This window comes from Thermobia domestica, chromosome 12 (genome assembly GCF_964235325.1).
Source record: "Thermobia domestica chromosome 12, izTheDome1.hap1.1, whole genome shotgun sequence".
Classification (NCBI taxonomy): Eukaryota; Metazoa; Arthropoda; class Insecta; order Zygentoma; family Lepismatidae; genus Thermobia; species Thermobia domestica.
In genome coordinates, this window is record NC_137465.1 from 94,523,371 (window position 1) to 94,542,955 (window position 19,585).

The following is a 19,585-nucleotide window of genomic DNA, read 5'->3' on the forward strand; positions in this document are numbered from 1 at the left end:
AGGTTATTGCAAATAGAGCTCATTCCAAGGGATCGCCTTGCTGCACTCCTCTTTGAGAGAAAATGATGTCCTTCCCATAATATAAGTTGCTAGCTTCTGAATAGCTCTGATGAACATAAGTGTCAGAAATTGTGATAACTTAAATAAATAAATAAGTGTCAGAATTGTTACATCTATTTTTCAGTTTTCAGTAACGTGTAAAATGTGAGAAAGTGCTAAATTTTCCTACTGTAGAATTCAAATTGTATTGTGGAAACGAAACACAAAAGAAAGATTTAAATGAGCGTAAATAATTATTTTCATTTTTATAATACAATATTTTTCAACCTTTCAACCGCTCAACCTACTAAGGACATGTTAGAAAGCCGTTTCTCAAGAAATAATAGCGTCACAAAGAAATTATGCTACTTAACGGCAGTAATGCGCAAAATGATAAAGAATTTTAGTGCAACATCTGATAAGGAGAAAGTGCGAGATGAGAGATGACAACCCTGTAAATAAACTGTCTATTCCGCAAATGTTTGCTGACGTCTTTTCAATTAGTTTTGAAGCATAAACTTTAGATCAGAAGAGTACAGTGTACAAGGAACATTTTCCCTGCACCATCTGATGAATAAAAAAACGTTATATAAGAGATGGCAACCGTCAATCATACTACCTGCTTTCTCAAACTGTTTACCCATTGTTATTTTATTGGTTTTGAACCGCAAATTCCAGATTAGAAGAGGGTATTCATGAACATAGTAAGGAAATTTCATTCTCTAATATATGACAAACAGGAAAAATGCGAGATATGAGATGGCAACACTCCAACCAAACCGCTGGTTTTCAAAATGTCTATCCACTATTTTTTGATAAGTTTCTAAGCATAAAGTTCAAATTAGAAGAGAACAGCCGTCAGACACGCCATTCCTACGGGTCTTATGGCTGGAGCCTGGACTATATAAGGTACCGAAAGCGTGGAAAAATGAACTTCAGAGGGCTGTAATTCAAAAACAACGCAACGTAGAGAGTGTGGTTTAGAACATGTCCCTCGAAGTCATACCAACTCGATTGAAAAATGTATGTTTCAAACCTCTGCATGATGTGTGCGAGGGATTCCCCGAAGGAACTTAGGGATTCCCTACAACCGGGCAAATAATACCTATGTTCCTTTGGGAAATCCCTCGCATACATCTGTCGGAGGTTTGAAACATACATTTTTCAATCGAATAGATACGACTTCGAGTATCATGTTCTAAACCACAATTTCTACGTTGCGTTGTTTTTGAATAACAGCCCTCTGAAGTTCATTTTCCTTTACCGTTAAAATAAGCTTTCAGCACCTTATATCGCCGAAATTATCCTTCACTGATCAAAGTTCTAGAGGACATTTTTGCTGATTTCGGTGTCGGGAACAGAGATGGTCATTTTTCCTAACCCTCCCTCACCCTCACCCTCAATTGACGCCCCTCACCCTCACCCTCCATCACACTCACCCTCCATTGACGCCCTCCACTCACCCTCCCTCACACTCACCCTCCATTGACGCCCTCACACTCACCCTCCATTGAAGCCCTCTAATCACCCTCCCACACACTCACCCTCCATTGACGCCCTCACACTCACCCTCCCACACACTCACCCTCCATTGACGCCCTCACACTCACCCTCCATTGACGCCCTCACACTCACCCTCAATTACTTTATCGCCCTCACCCTCATGAGGGCAAAATGAGGGAGGATGACCATCTCTGTTCAAGGGTGCCTCAAACTCCCATCATCCCTAAAGATGAACAGATCATGTGATGCTTTGTATTTACCAAGAATTCGCGGTATTTACGGTTGAAGATACAGCACAGATGGATAAAATAATTCTTGGAAATGCTGTCTGTTGTCACAAAGCAATAGCATTCTTGCACCTGTTACTGCTGTTCACATCCAATGAAGGTATGAATGTGCATTACAGTTAAAAAAAAAAAAAAAAAAAAAAGCTGAAGCAATGAATATAACATTTTCGCACTTTTCTTTCTTCTTCCTGGCCGGAGTCTATATGAATAGTTAACAGAGTACAAATAACTTTTTAGGCCTAAGCAAAATATAACACTTGTTATTATCCTGGTGCACCTTTGGTCCACGTGGTACCGGGTTCGAATCCTGGTGGGCGAAGTTTTAAACGCATTACGATAATTAAGATTCCACCTTAAACTGTAGGTGTAGGTCTGGTATAACACTGGTGGTGAAAAGGGACGATAAATTCAAAACCTTTGTAAATCAGTAATCGAGTAAAGTTTGGCCTTTAGATTCTACAATGCTTCTATAGAATATTGTATTAATATGACCGTAGTAAGAAATGGAAAAAGAAATAGTGGCAAGCAGGAGAAAAGGCAGGCAGGCAGGTAGGTATTGAAGAAAGAAAACGAATACTGTCTCCTAAGAGTATTTTTCAAGCAATGCTCTGTTTGGCCTACTGCATTATAATTTTCATAATGTATGTTTGCTATTTCATTTTATTTTATTATGTTCGTAAATAAATAAAATAAATAAATAAATTTGTAAACATACATTATGAAAACCATAATGGACTAAGCCAAATACAGCATTGCTTGAAAAATACTTTTAGGAGACAGTCTCCCTGTACTGACAGAAACCCATCGGTTCGGAGAAGAAGTCTTACTGTTTCAACAGAGCTAGTGATGTAGTGCATGGTAAAGCGAGATATATATTATTATTATTATTATTATTATTATTATTATTATTATTATCATTATTATTATTATTATAAAATATTTTTATCGCCTTATTCCTCATCAATTTCGATTGCAACTAGCATCAGAAATTCTCAATTTTGAAAATCAGATTTTTAAAACTAAAGTTAACCCGGATTTTTTTCTTTTAAATCGGGAATGGAATAGATTAATTCACGTCTGAGTTTGAACCCAAGAAATATGGCTATAAGGAAACCTCACAAAATATGCACCCTACTACATCAAAATAAAATTTAAAAAAAAAAAAAGCTTTTCCGATGGCAATCGTAGAACACATTTACAAACTAATAGTAGAGCCACTTGTACACCACGTGAAGTAGTTTGATATCTATTGTAATATTTTATTCTTTAATATTGAAACCGGGAGTGTTTCTACCAATTCCGGTTTTAGTATATATACAGAGATTGATTAATATTATTGGGACGTATAATTGATTAAAGAAAACCGATTCTTGCTATCTTTTGCAGTTTTCAGTCTGTAACCTTCAACGTTAAAACCGAAAGTGGTAGCTTTCTGCTACTTCCAATTTCAATAGAAGATTAACGGAGAAGATGGAACCTATTCTTGAGACGCTTAATCCATTGAGCAAACCCACCTCTTTCTACAGTTTTAAAATCTCTTTTGCTGTATGTAGTTAATATTGAAACCAGAAGTTGTAGTGGACTTAGCTACTTAAGGTTATATATAGTAGATAGTTGATAATGGAAAACGTGTTCTTGAAGTACCTAATTGATGGGGGAAAAAATTTCGCTATCTATTACCGATTTTGTATTGATCAATGGCAAAACCAGAAATTGTTAATTTGCACCACTTCCGTTTTGAGTATATGGTTCTAACAACAATCTTTGTTCCTGACTTTTAACTCTTTTTTTTATATTTTGGTCAAAATTTGGTGATCCATTAAATAGTTCCCGAGTTTTTTTTTTGTCTCCCGGACACACACAGACATACGGACATGATAAATATTTTAAAAAAAGTTTCATTGAAGGGAACTGTAGTGAAGCTTCTACTATTCGACTCGATTGACATTTATATGTCTGTCCGTATGTCCATATGTCCATCTCTCATTCTGTTTCACTATAACTCTCGTAAAACTTATCCAATTTTCATGAAATTTTGTATATAGTTTCTTGAACAAGAAATAATCATGGGGACCCGGAAGAAATAATCACGCAAAATGTATACAGTAATACAATTTTCTCTGCTTTGGACTCTCTTGTTTTCAATGCGTTAATAATTTAATTACAAAGAATATCTCGACCCGACATTCAGGATATTGACGAAAGCCTGACGTACCATATCTTTTGGTTAACCTAAATTCCAAAAAACGCTTGTCGATAGCTTTTACCATTTTAGGTCTGTTAATATCAACATTGAAACCGGAAGTAACAGTGAATGACTACCACTTCCGGTTTTAGTAAAATACAGGAATAGAGGTAGTTTTTTTCCATGAGACCCTGAATCGATTTCCGAAAACCATTTGTCTCTGGTTATTGCCGTTCCCATAATGTTGAAACCGGAAGTGGTCGATTTCTACCACCCCCGGTTTAAGTAAGAGGTTGTTGAAGGTGATGGAATCCATTCTTGGGATGCTGAATTAATTCTCGAAAACCTCTTGTCGATAGCTCTTACTGTATTTGCTTGATTGATACCTGTTGACAGATGGACAGACGGACGGAGATAGCCGTTCTATAAGATTTCTTATACTTAGCATAACATAGTTGGAAGTTTTATACATATATATATATATATATATATATATATATATATATATATATATATATATATATATATATATATATATATATATAGCCGGATTTAGGGGGTGCAAATATACACTGTCTCCGATGTAAATATACACTGTCTAAAATGGGAAGTTAACAGTGAAAACAGCAACTTTTTCCGAAAATTTCTGCCACCTTTCCGTTTGAGGCTTAAAGAAAAGCGGAGTTTTGCAAAAGCAATACTTTAAGTCGATTTCCTGAAAGCTGAAGGAAAAGGATTCACCAAGCAAAACAATATAATATTTCTCAAAAGAGAAGAAAACATAAGCCAGAAGGAAAGAAGAACATTCTTCCCTTGCATGTTACTTGCTACACTTCTCCTCCGTTCTATGCATCAACGTCGTTAGGGGTAAATGCTGTCACATACCACTTTGAAGAGTTTCAATGTGATTGGTAATTTGTTCGTTGTTTTGTGGTGCACGAGTTATTGGTGCACCCCCGTCAGGAAACCCTGAATCAGGGCCTGTATGTATGTACACAGGGCAGGATTTAGGGGAGTGCACACACCCCTCTTCGTTGTAAAGTTACACTATCTAAAAGGAGAAGCTAGCAGTGAAAATAGCAACATTTCCCGAAAATGTCCGCTGTCATGTTTAATTTTGGGGCTGTTTACCTCCCTCAAGAAATCCTGGATCCGGCCCTGTATATATAGTATATACATATATATCGAAATCAATACATCTGTTCTGATGTTATACCTTAACATAAACACAAATGAAGTTGATTAACCACGGTCTTAACATTACATTCGTTGAGATATTTCATTGTCAAGCTAAAAAGGCTATTATGAGGCTCTAGGACGTTACGGTGTTCGGGCGTTTCTGTGTGAGGACGTTTGGCTGTAAAGGACGTTTCTCTCCAAGGATGTTTCGCATGCCCGTATTTATATATTGTGCGCTCCTGTGCTCTAAATAATTTACCGCCCCCCGCACAAACTTATGTCTCAAAGAAGGAAACAGCCGTGATTTTGCAGACATGCCAGCTCTTGTTAAGAAGCAGTTTAGGTATTACAAGTTCTCTCAATGATGGTGGTGATATGGTGTTCTGCCCGAAGGCAGGTCTTTGATCCAAGGGTCCTGGGTAAGGTGAACCCATGGTAGTTTGTCATTCCTAAAACCGTCCACAATAGGGTGACCAAATCGTCAACTAGAAAAAACGGGACAACTCTTTACTTTTGGATAGGTTGCTCCAATAAATATATATTTTTGCCTCTCCGTTCTCTCTCCCTCTCTCTCTCTCTGCATCTCTCACAAAAAAAGGCAAATTTACACTTTTCGTTTTAAAACCTATTGAAAAGATTGTGGAATTAATTAAATAAGTAACTATCAGCAAATAACAAAAGATGAAATTTTGAAAACGTTACTAAAAATATATGAAACATTCATCAATATTTGTCAATCAACAAAATCTGTCACCGGCAGAATTTATAACGAACTACTCTCAGCATCGGATTCCAATTCACTTTATTTGCTTTTTCTTGCTTCCAAACATTATTTCACTTACAACTAGTTCTTTTTACTTTCACTTTTATAGTTCTATACTTCTGTTCATCTTTCGTAAATGACAATATGTTACATCTTAATTAAATCACAGAAACACTGTACTATACTGATGACAGCGCCTCAGTCTTCCACCGCCCGAAACAGAGATTAAAACCAATTTGTTTTTCATAAGACTCAAGCACCTTCCACTGTCGTCTGTGGAGTGGGAGTCTTGGAGGAGGAGGCCTAGGAGGGAAAACAGTGCAGCCACCACATCCACTATCGCAAACGTCGTAATGACGTTGCTCAGTAATTAGACATAGCCTATTCCAATATAATCACGTAGCTTAGAAAATAATAATATAAATTAGGAAATTTCAGATTGAAAAGTTTCTTTGTACCCAATATGCGAAATACGGGATATTTTGGCGTCCAGGGAACATTTTTCGGGACACCGGGAATGGTAGTGAAAAAACGGGACAATCCCGTTTTTACGGGACGGTTGGTCACCCTAGTCATTGCCTTCCATGCAATGATGATGACGTACTGAGGACGGGACCTACAGTTTAACGTGGGATTCGAACCACTTGTGTCCTCACTGGGAATCGAATCCGGGACCCATTGATTCGACAGCAATGAGCTTAACCACTCATCACTCATCCATTGCGGTCACATTTTCTCAATATTAGCATATAATTTATTCACGTAGGGTTTAATTTATTGTCCGGTGAAAATGCATTCTGTTAATTCTTAATCATCCTTTACCCATTTTTTATTTCATAATTTCATTTGAATTTTGATTGAATTTCTTAAACATTTACGCTTATCATTGTAATAGTAAAATATGGAATAAAAAAAAAAAAAGAAACTAGACAGTGTTTTGACATTATTTATTTTGAACTTATCACATAGTTAAAGATTATAGTGAGTTTAGTAAAAAGCATTTTATAACACTTTATATGTAAAACATTATATTAATTAGTCTACATAGTGATGATTCTTTCATAAGTTTTTGAGCTACTCAAACAAATAAGAAAAACACTTTCCAAAGTATTTGCAAAGAAACTATTTTCTCCTATGTATGCATTTACTTTTCTCATATATTGTAGGTTACTTTAATAATAATAATAATAATAATAATAATAATAATAATAATAATAATAATAATAATAATAATAATAATAATAATAATAATAATAAACTACCCAAAGTATTTGCAAAAAATCTCCTATATGCATTTTCTTATATGTTTTAATTCGAAATTTGAAAATTGGGAAACATGAAATTTTACTGTGTTTCAAAGCTCTCAGAAAAATGATTCAAATGACCTGTTTCAGGTCCGTAGGTCACACCTGAGCTAAGATATGGGGATAAAGTAATCAAACCTTAAAAGTCCCCTATTTAAAATTTGCCCTGTGAAATAGTTCATATTTTAAGGGGGCTATTCATATAGTAACAGAATATTAATACTCAACGATCAATTACTCTGTGAAGATGCTGAATTTTAAGGTGTGTGTGCACCTTCTGTTGCATTTGGGTGCAAATTCGTTAGATTTTCTTAGTATCCTCTTTTCTAAAAGTATGTAACATAGTAAAATTTGCTGGGCTTGTAAGAAATTGGAAAAGCTTGAACACCCTAAATTAGACCTAGTGACGCCACTGCCAACAAGCCACCAGTCACGAAAGACAAAGGGAAATATTTAATTTAATAATAATAAAAAGGTTGAACTGTGTAAATTTAGGACTATAATTGTATATGAAGATCATTATAAATACAACTATGTTTTATATTTAATTGAGCTTTTCTCCCTATCGCAGAACTTATGTCCGGCACGGAATCGAACCCGGATAACCCAAGGATCTCTGCTTCAGATAATCGCTGGTTAGAAATGTTCTCCTTCAAATAAAATGAAATGAAATATTCAGTTTAACGCCCCACGATTATGCTCCGAGGCTACGAGTGACGATGATGATGAGAAATGAATCAAATGGAGGAATGAAGAAAGTGGGAGGGAACGGAAGAACCCCGAGAAAACCACCGCATTCGGTGTTTGTCCACCACAAAGTTCACTTGGCGCTCCTTCAAATAAAGTACAGCTACAAATAAAACATTTTCTACCCTAGAAAAAAGAATCTCCTTTACATTGTTCCGTCCATTAAATGTACATATTAACAATTACTCTACTGAAACCATCCCTGCAACTAGTGATGTGAAGTGGAAAATTTTCCGCTTAAAACGTCCCATTTCTGAAAATTTTCCATTCTAAACAAATATTCACTATCAAGTATTAACTCCACATTAAGCCATGATATTGATTGAATCCATGAATAGAAATACGACATTACAGCAAATTATAATCTTCCAACTTTCTAGGTCCTATAATGGGAAAATATATAAATATTGAGTACCTGGTAATAAACCTAGTATTTGATAACACAAGAATTATATGATAGAACAAGCGAGTATCGTTCTACAGTATGAAACTACAGTAAACTTCCACACTAGTAAAACTGGAAATGGTAGAAACCGGAAGTAGTTGATTTCTACCACTTACGGTTTAAATATTAGGTTGTCAAAGGAGATGGGACCTATTATTGGAACGACGAATCGTTTCCCGAAAACCGTTTCTCAATAGCTCTTACCGTTTTTGAGTTATGACCAATATTGTTGAAACCAGAAGTGGTTCAACATAGCTTCTGGTTTAACTCGAAGATTGGTGAAAGAGATGGAACCTATTCTTGGGATGCTGAATCGATTCCCGAAAACCGCTTGTCGATAGCACTTACCGTTTTAGTCTAGGAATATCAATATTGAAACCAGAAGTAGCAGTGAATTTATACCACATTTGATTTTAGTGGAAATACAGGAGTACAGGTGGTTTGTCCCCTTAAGACCTTAAATCGATTTCTGAAAACTCTTTATCGCTAGCTATGTTTTATATTCGTTTATGAGTTATGAATATGTTTGTTGAAACCAGATATGGTCCACTTCTACCACTTCCCGTTTAAGTAAGATTGTTGAAAGAGATGGAACCTATTCTGGCAATGCAGAATTGATTCCCGAAAACCGTTTGTCGATAGCTTTTACCCTTTTACGTTTATGAAAATAAATATTGAAACCTGAAGTAGTAGTGGATCCTACCACTTCCAGTTTTAGTAGAAATGCAGGAGTTAAAGTGGTTCCTTTCATATCCACCTATTTCCGAAAACCATTTGCCGATCGCTATTACCGTTTTTCACTCGTGGTCTTTAATTTGAAACCGGAAACTTCCGATTTCTACCACTTCCGGTTTAACAGATTGACTGCCAAGGTGGTTTGAGGGTACAGTAGGAGGTTGTTGAAGGAGATGCAACCTATTATTCGGATGCTGGATCGATTCCCGAAAACCGCTTGTCAATAGCTCTTACCGATTTTGATGTGGTACCTGTTGACAGACAGACACACAGACGGACACAGCCGTTCTATAACACCTCCCTTTCATATGCATAGCGTAGTTTGGAAGTCTAAAAATAGGTATATAGCCAAAAGCAGGAAATATCTTTTTATTTGATAATTAAATATAAAGTTATTTATTGCGGCTTGCAGCTTTGTACTTTTCTTATATATATACTTTTCTCTTAGAAGAAGAAATAAAGCTTTTTCTTAGTTACAACTTCAGAATGAATGAATATATGAATATTTATTAGTTTCTCTTCTGAATGAATATATGAAAAAGAAACATTATTTCCTGAGAACTTCTAGTATTTTTAATGGGTTACTTTCATTAAACTTTGAAATTTTCGGTAGCCAAAAACTTGCAGTAGATATTTTTATATATTTCGTAATTATTATTATTTCTATAAAGTGAAAATATATAAATATAGAAAAGTAATAAAGCTATGAGAAACATCTTGGCTTCGGGCATGAAAAGCGTATGAAACTGATGGAATATTGATATGACGATTTTCTGTGTACGACGATTAATTCTAAGAAAAAAACTATATTACATTTTCTAACATATTTTCCAGAAATGAAGAATTGCAAGATAATTAATTTTATGAAACCTTACCCTCACCCTCACCTCCCTCACACTCACCCTCAACTGACACCCTCACCCTCCCTCACACTCACCCTCAACTGACACCCTCACCCTCCCTCACACTCACCCTCCATTGATGCCCTCACACTCACCCTCCATTGACGCCCTCACACTCACCCTCCCTCACATTCACCCTCAATTACTTTATCGCCCTCACCCTCAACTACTAAAAGGAGCGTGAGGTGAGGGTGAGGGCGGCCCTCATGAGGGCAAAAGGAGGGAGGATGACCATCTCTGGTCGGGAATCAGCTCCCGAAGTTTGTTCAAATAGTCTCTTACTATGCTCTATATAGAACCTTTGCTAATCCATTAGAACATCCAGTTTAATTAATTGAAATTATAGAACGACGGCTTGAGAACATCTTTTGTTCATAAAAATTAATTTCAAGTGATGTAGCCGTTTTCCCGTTATGACACTGACAACGTCCTAGGACGAGTTAATTTAAATTACTCCTACCTCTCGTTAAAGCAGAATTTCCAGAAAAGCTGGGATAAGTATTCATTTAATTTTAAATAATTACCTTAAATACTGAATTGTTTCCCTAACTTGAATTGCTTCTGTAAAATTTTACTTTTTGCATTAATTTTGAAGCCTTTGTTCCGCTTATAATATGATTTTTTTTTTTAAAAAAAATTAAAACTGATATATGACAAAGGCCTGGCCTGAGCCAAGTGCTAATTAATTCAAAAAAATGTTTCATCCATTTGCATATGATTGTAAGACAAACAACCTTGATGTGATTTTTGACGTATTGATAAAAAAAAAAATAAATATTGCCATTCTTCATCCCCATAAAAGCAGAATTTCCGAAAACGTTAAGATACGTTTTCTCTTCTTCTTAATAAGGAGTTTATACACCAAGTTTCATCTCCCTAACATAAAGAACTCTTGAGATAATCTACTTTTGACACACATTGAAACTCCCTCTCCCTCTTAGGATAGGCATTTTAATAAAATTGAGATGACAGAACCATAGTCCAACATAGGAGTTATCTTTCAATAAAAAAATGCATTTCTTTGTTTGAAGGATAGTATATTTAAAATTTTTCACTTTTAGTAATGGAAGGTGTAGGAAAATCATTTCACGTAAGCATTTAATTGATCTTGTTAAAACTTTTAAACCTGTGGATCTTGATTAAAAAGCAAAATATATACTATAAAATTGAAATGCAGTTTACGCAACACATAACACAACAGTTTAAGAAGCAAAAAAAATTGTTATATGTTAAGTTCTACATAACAGAAACTTTAGACAAAATTCTTGAATGTTTAATTTTATTACAAAGTGCAGCACGCGAATATTTGGCATAGTGAATATCGTTCTTATCTAGAAATCTGGTGTTCAGGTACGAATCTTCACGAAGTATACGTTTTTCTTTTCGTGGAAGGAATAGCTATAAAATGTGGTATTATAGCTTAAATACTAGTTTCATTTTATTAGATTTTTAGATAAGGTAATTATATAAAGTAGCAAGTATTTTTTAGATTAAAAATAAAGATGTTCTAGATTTTTCTTCCATTAGTAAGCTATAATAGCTATAATAATAAGCTTACATCCGAAACTAAATATACATGTAATTGAAACAAATGTAACGAATTTCAACCATTTGTCTCAAGCAGCATATGTGTCTCTGTCCCTCTGTCTGTCTGTTTTACTATAATTCTCATAAAGCTTATTAGATTTTAATGAAACTTGGTAAGTGCATTGCTTCAATCTTTCAAAACAACCTTACTGTTCAATGTTACTAAAGTCTACATGTGTAAGAGAGTAAAAGAGAGTAAAATCTTAACAATCTTTCAAATTTTCACATATAGAAAACTATTTTCTGGTAGGAACTATTTACAACTTATTTGATATTCAATAAAATGTAGTTCATACTTCCTTAGGATATTCCAATTATCTCCAGTGGTTGCAGTTTAAACCGATCAAGCACATATTGATACAAAAGATGTATTTTCTCCTAAATTTCGAAGTTTCATTATTGAAATATATTATAAGAAAATATCTTTCTTCGATAACTTTCACAAAAACGTTTTGACGTTAATGCAATATTATGCATCCTTTCTTTACGGTTTTCCAATCACTCCCCTATATGGGGTTAAAGTATGTCAGAGATTTAATTCTGAATCCTAATGAAAATATAAACGTGTTTTAAGATAGCTTTCATTTAAATATTTATCTCATTCTTAGCAACATAGCTCACATATTCTTTGAAGTTTACAATGATTCTCCCCGGATGCACTTAAAGTCCGTAAAGAATAGTAGATGGATTTATCTTACTGATCAAAAAGCATGTACCACCGTGATTTTCGTAAACAAGAATTCGGTTTTTATGGAATATAGGATATATGTATCTAAAGATTTTCAATCACCTCCAACGCTTGGGTATAGAATCAGTCCAAGATGGGGGAATGAATTTAACTTCCACCTTGTAATTCAGAAAATATATCGTATGATAGATTTCGTAAAAATAATTATATTTTCATAATATATTTGGACTGGGCATGACTTGGACTGAACATGGACGTCTCATGACATGATGTAAGTGATGGAGTCCAGCTGCAATGAACTATAGCATAAATGCCCTATGTGAACATGCTAATTCAACTGCTTTGTATTTAAAGACAGATTTATGACGTGAACTATGCTTCCGCTCTTCTTCGTCTCGAATTTGAACTGTTAGATGTTGCCTACGACTTTCCACTCTGGGTTTTTGACCTAGTCCATTCTCTGGTCTCCCTACTGTGCATCACAATTCAGCCAGTTCTGCGTAGTTTTGGGATCGCTACAAAAATCTTGAGTAAAGTAAAACAACTTCTTATTACTAACAGCATAATCACGCCTTTTTGAACAGCAGTCAAATCAGCCTAAAGTTCTCACACGCCCTGTTTCTTCTCATTCTCAGACGGACACTTAAATGTCGGGTCTCAAGCAAACAATCAAATAAATGTCCCGTAAGTGTTATTTAAAATATAAATGATAAGAACAAATGTCACCTTCTTTCGATAAAGTTACTACTGCTGCTACCTGTTGACTCATTCCAGCTACAAGAAGGAGCAGCAGCATTTCAGCTTTTCCCCTCATTGAGTACATTTTATTTCGGTAATAGTTTACAATAGCTACTTCTCATCTCCCATGCACGTAGATATTTCTTACTATTGCACTACCTACAAAAATGATTCTATATCATGTACGAGTCGTAATAGGACACATAAGAAACCCAGATCATGTTGTATTCACACTCCAACATGAAGTGTGAATAAACTGTAATCTGCGTTTCGTATGTGTTGCATTACCACTTTTACATTAAATAAAATCATTTTTATACGCAGTGCAACAGTAAGAAGCATCCACGTGCACGGGACATGCGATATGTGTTTCAAATCCAACACACATTCTCATACACTAAGTACAAGGGCACATTATTATTCTTCGCATACGATATAAAAACAGATATTCCTAGAAAAACATCTTAAGTACAAGGGAAAATTTCAAGAATGCAATAAAAATAAGAGAGGGAGTACCAAGCCGAAAAGCTCTCACATATTAAGTACAAGGACAATATTATTTTAATCAAGAAGTATAAAGCGCTCTAAAAGTTAATGCCTAGAATGATCTACTCAGCAGTATACAAGTGCTTACCGCGCAAGTAATGATGTTTAATATAATATTCAACACACTATCCACACAAAAGGATCACTCATTAACTAGCATAGAAGACCTTAAAGCACCAATATAGAAACAGATAAAAATCGTAGTGTTGAAAAATTCACTTACACGTGGTTCTATAACGAGCACACATTGCATTTCCTTTCCGTACAAAAAACCGCGTCCGTACATTTCGAACACAACTTACCTCAGAAAAGGACAGCATGGTCCTCCAAAAAAGGTATCGTGTCTTCTTTCCTTCCGTTAATCGTTATTTCCACAACAGCATACTCACATATGCTGCGTTTCTCACACTGAAGCATGCCCTTAACCAGTACAGCCGACATCTTAAACTCCTCTCTTCCTCATACTACTGCCGCCACCTACATCTTCGTGCGCATGCATTCACTGACGTCACGTTAAACATTTGACAAGCGCTACTCGTCAAAATAAATAAACAAACTTCAAAACACAACGAGAGGCGAACCCAGGTTTTATTTTCCAATCACTCAGTAACTAAATCGAAGTCGCTGTGTTGCCTACTTTTTAACATCCTAGATAGTCAATGAATAACTCCTAAAAGTATGGAGTTTCCCCTCCTTCCCAAACGGGAAGTACCTCTCGTATACTTCAACCTTTATTTCCTAAAAAAACACGTATCTCAAACAAACACACCTAAACTAAATTGTTCCACAGAGATAGCATTAGTCACGGTACAGACAGCCGCATTGCCAGGCATACAACTCTGACTGATACTTATTTGCTCACCACGGAATTCTGATGATAACGATCAAATTCAATGGCACGAAACCTTTGTATTCGTTGCTGTATTTCTAACTTTGTTCAGTTGTTTTTCAGATTACCATTTAATCGAATTTACCTACTTGCAGTTAGTTCTTGAGTTTGAAAGAAAACAATTACGATCCACTACTCTGACGATACATTTCCATTACTTTTAGGAATGTTAAATGTTTACAAACAAAATGTTGACCAGTGATAGGTTTAAAGATATTCGTTCGCGCGTAGCATTATGTCATGAAGGATGTAGAGTGAGATTTAGACATAGAACTCTATACTTTCTTAATATCGGGAGGCGGGCTGTTAACACAACGCCAAGGCCTCTTTTCCTCCTCACGTTTGGTCCCGGGGCACAATATCTCGCATCTGAGTAGCGTCCAGAGTCTCTAGGTGCGGAAATGACAGAAAATTTATCCAGTTATGATCTCCCCAGAAATCGAATCCGGGCCCCTCGCCTTGCAGCCAGATGTTCTATTCCCTTGGAAGCTAAAGCCAATGCTGTCATTTCTATTCTTGAACGTGGTACATACAATAGTAAATATATGACAAGCCAATAGGTTTGAGATTGTATCTGGATCTGGTACGTACTGAGTGGCCTATAGAAATTGTTAAAATATGACATTTTTGACCCTTAACTGAAAGAGAGACTTTCGGAACAGCAGACTAATGTTTAGCTTATAAGCATACATTTCGATACGGAGTGTAGTGTAGAAAATAGCATGTTTCTATCTACTATTTTTTCTCAAAAAAGCGTAGGTGTAACAGACAGGGGAGGTATGACAGACAGACCGACAGGACAACAATCTATGGGGACTGCTAATACAAATACTTGTAAACTTACGACTTTTTTTTTTTTTGTTACAATTCTATCATAATTTGAGTGTCGGTATATTATTTCTTTCTTGGTAGCACTCTAGTAAGAGATAGTAATATCTGTGGTAAGAATATGAGAGTTTTTATGTTAGTATTAGTTGAAGTAATACTATTGGTAATAATACGTATTAAGAGGAGATAATAATAGTTGCGGTCACTGGCGTTCCTGGCATGAAACATTTGGGGGGGAGCATCAAAGAAAGTTATTTGAATGGTACTACCTAGCCCAACCTGTTTGTTATCTTTGATTCCATTTGTTACCCTTTTGCTTAACTGCACAGCCCCCCTGAGATATATATCAACAACTCTGTTATAATCGTTTTACAGACTGAATATTACATTCCAAATTATTATTATTATTATTATTATTATTATTATTATTATTATTATTATTATTATTATTATTATTATTATTATTATATGCTATTCTGTCGTTAGTAAATAAATTAAACTAGTATAAAATATTGAATATTTTGTACTACAAAATGTTGGGGATTGACGCGTCCCCCTCGTCCTCCCTCACCTGAGTCGCCCGTGTGGTTACACTAAAACGTAGAAATATCTGCATTGTTTTTCATATCATGGATAATTTAATCTGAACCAATTTTCAATTTGTTACAAATCTCACCTCCCATACCCCCGCCCAACCCCTACACCCCATGATACTAATGATAGCAACTGAGATTTGTAGTGTTCTTGTTTCTTCCCTACAGCATTGTTTTTGCTTGTATTCCTTTCAATTATAGCGTAAACTAATATTCATATTGTAACACTGTGACTAATAACATCGGTTTTTCAATTACCACTGGAGCGACTACTAATTTAGAGCCAAAACTGCTGATCCAATTTGAAAAATCCCAACACTTGGATTGAAAATATAACATTTTCAACAACTTTGCTCTCCTTACATTTTTTTTTTTTTTTTTTTTTTTTTTGTATCTGCTATCATAAGAAAAATTGACCTCTGTGAAGGGACTTTTGCTACATCCAGATGGTGGAAACAAATAATACACAAAGATTATTACGAGCATTTCATTTAAATTTTGTTGTAAAATCAATGTTTTCGCTTTTCCCTTTTACTTCTTTATCCTGTAGAATTTACTTTTATTATATAATATATTCTAAATTAACGATAGTAATACTTTATGACTATTCTGATTATATTTTTTGTAAAATATTACAAATTCATACCGACCTAAGTACAGATAAATTTTCTAGAATGTTAAATAATAAATATGGTTTCTTGGCATATTCAATTGTTTCTTTTTTTATGTGCATATATGCATGTCTTCAGAACTACAAAGACTAAAGAAAATTTCTATTGTTCGTTGCAACATTAAGCTCACATTATTTGTGTTCTTTTCTCACACAATAATTGCAAACTTTCTCACTGCTGGCCTCTTTTCTTAATGTATTCTTCTTCTTTTCCAAGTGTTCTGTCTACTGCCTTCAGATCTCCGGGGACCAATAGCCTTTCTAGAAAGAGACTAATTAAACTCGCATCCAGGAAAGTCTCAAGTGGGACAGCCACTCAGACGGCAGTACCAACTTGCAGCAACTCGCTGTGAAACTTGTCAAGGCCAGGTACAAGTCCCAAATGAGATCAAACAAGATGCTTGTCAGCTACGGTTTAGTTCCGGAAGTGTTAAACAACTTTATACCGCAACATAGCAGGAAAATTAAACGAATTGTAGTTATTTGTTCTACAAGAGTAAATAACGGTTTCTTTATCTCGTAAAATGTGCTATGATGAATTTTCCACATTGTTTTAGAACTTGGAGTTGATATAAACAATAGACAGACAGTTGATAATGGTAAATTTACAAAGATACAGTAAACCATAAATAATACATGGTAAAATTAAATTTAGTTAGTAGCCCTACTGATGCTGAGATTCGAGCGACAGTATTTTTTATTAATATTTATTTCACATTTACATAGCTTACCCTTAACCGCTTTAAATCCCAACCAACACCACTACCCCTTAATCTACCAGGAAAATCTCAAATCTTGCCTCATGGAATTCAAAATTTTCTTTCTTTCTTTTCTTATAGGATTAGAACTCCGTTTCATCGTAATCGAGTAATTTTACCATAGTTGATAGTAGAAAATTATTTAGTATGTATATGTAAAAACTTGCAACATGGAGTGGGTTATGACACATATCAAGTTTTATTAAAATCTAATATAATTTACGAGAGTTAATATGGGAGCAGACAAACAAAGAACAGATATGCAAATGCCAATTCAGTCAAATAATAGAAACTCGCCATGATGGCTTCAATTACGATTAAAAGATTTAATAATTTTCAACAAAGTGGTTCGATTTTGATATACTGCAATATGACGTATAAATATATTTTTTCAGTCTTTGCAATCGTTGCACCGCTTGGGATTAAAGTCTGTCAAAAACATATGGGTGAATTATCTCCCCCCTAGATAAAAAAAAAGAAGATACAAGTTGATTTTCGTGACAAATATTTATGAAGGAAAATTTCCTTTGAGGCTTTTCAATGACGGAGTTAAAATCAATAAAGAATAAAGAATGTATTTATCTCCCTTTTTCAGTAACTAAAACTACGGTATGTTCCACGATAACTTTCGTTAAAAGAAAAGTTTCCTTGGAATTAGGGATATATATATATATATATATATATATATATATATATATATATATATATATATATATATATATATATATATATATATATATATATATATGCTTCTGTAGCTTTCCAGTCATCCTCAGTGCTTGGCTTAAGAATCAGTCAAGAATAAGGGAGTAAATTTAACTACTACTTCTCTACTCCCCGTGCGATTTAGGTAATATGCAATCTGATAGTTCTCGGTAAAAAAAAAAAAAAAAAAAAAAAAAAAAAAAGAAAAGAAAAGAAAAAGAAATACATATATATTCAATTTTGATTCAGTATTGTGTCTACGTTCAATGAGGCTTTCCCACAAATAAAACTGTTTAGAGCAGAAATGAATTCATAATGAATATGTGAATGAAACCCGTCTCCCATTGGCTTAACTAGCTATTTTATTAGGGTGAATGAAGTCTTACTTTGAGGATGGAAAGAACTTTACCTGTGGTCCAATGGAGTTGTAAGGGAGGCAACACTATGCACTGAAGAGTACTTCTATTCACGCCAATGCCCTCTCTCAGATTTTAAAAAAAAGAAAATGTTCAACAAATATTTCGTAAAAGGAAAAAAAGAAAGATTTTTTTTTTATGAAATACCGAAACTGATAAAGATTAAGACAATTGAAATCTGAACTTGTTTTATAAGAAATCTATGAGCTTTCCCTCGCTTCTACAATCCACATTGCTAGTTCTATAATACAGCATATATAACTAACCGAACTATGGATAACTTTGACATAAATGATATTGTGAATGATATTCAGAGATATTGTTGTGGCTATTAACAAAAGAGAAAACTTTACTAATATTAATAGTATACCGGTAACATGTTACTATGATTTATTCAGATATATATTTTGACCTCTGTTTGCTAGAGACGTAGATTGAGATGAAGCTTAGGCCTTCAACCTATTACTTTTCTTTATGATGTACATCTGTAATCGATTTCAAAAAATAGGAGGTTGTCAGCTCAATTCGTTTATATACATAGTGTTCAGAAACAACTTCAAAATCTTTTGGGAAGTGATTGCTGATACTAAAATAAGATTTAAAAAACAAATAGAACAATCTGCTTTTACAAATAATTTCTTGCGGCTCTATGGTCAATCGGAAACTTGTCAGGAAAATGCAGAAACAGCCGTAACTTGAGAATGGAATGTCAGATATGAAAGAACATTCATTATACTTAGTCGTAGATGTCAATAATACACAATTGTTGGGGTTGGAGGGACGGCGAAAGGGTAATCATCAGACAAATTAGGAAATACATTCGGTGTTCAATGCAAAATAAATGCAGAAGCATTTGTTAAGGAAGAAAGGCCATATGAGGCATAAATTCTGCATGCAGATTAATCTTCGTATTTAAAAGACTTCGGCACATAGAGGACAGGATGCTCGGTGGTAACAACAAAGAACTTCAGGAACTGATTCCTTACACGAAGACGTGAAAATTTGATGGACAACCGTGGCTGCACCAATATGTCATTTCGTAGCTGCAGTCCGCGGAAAATTTGACTAAACGGTGCTG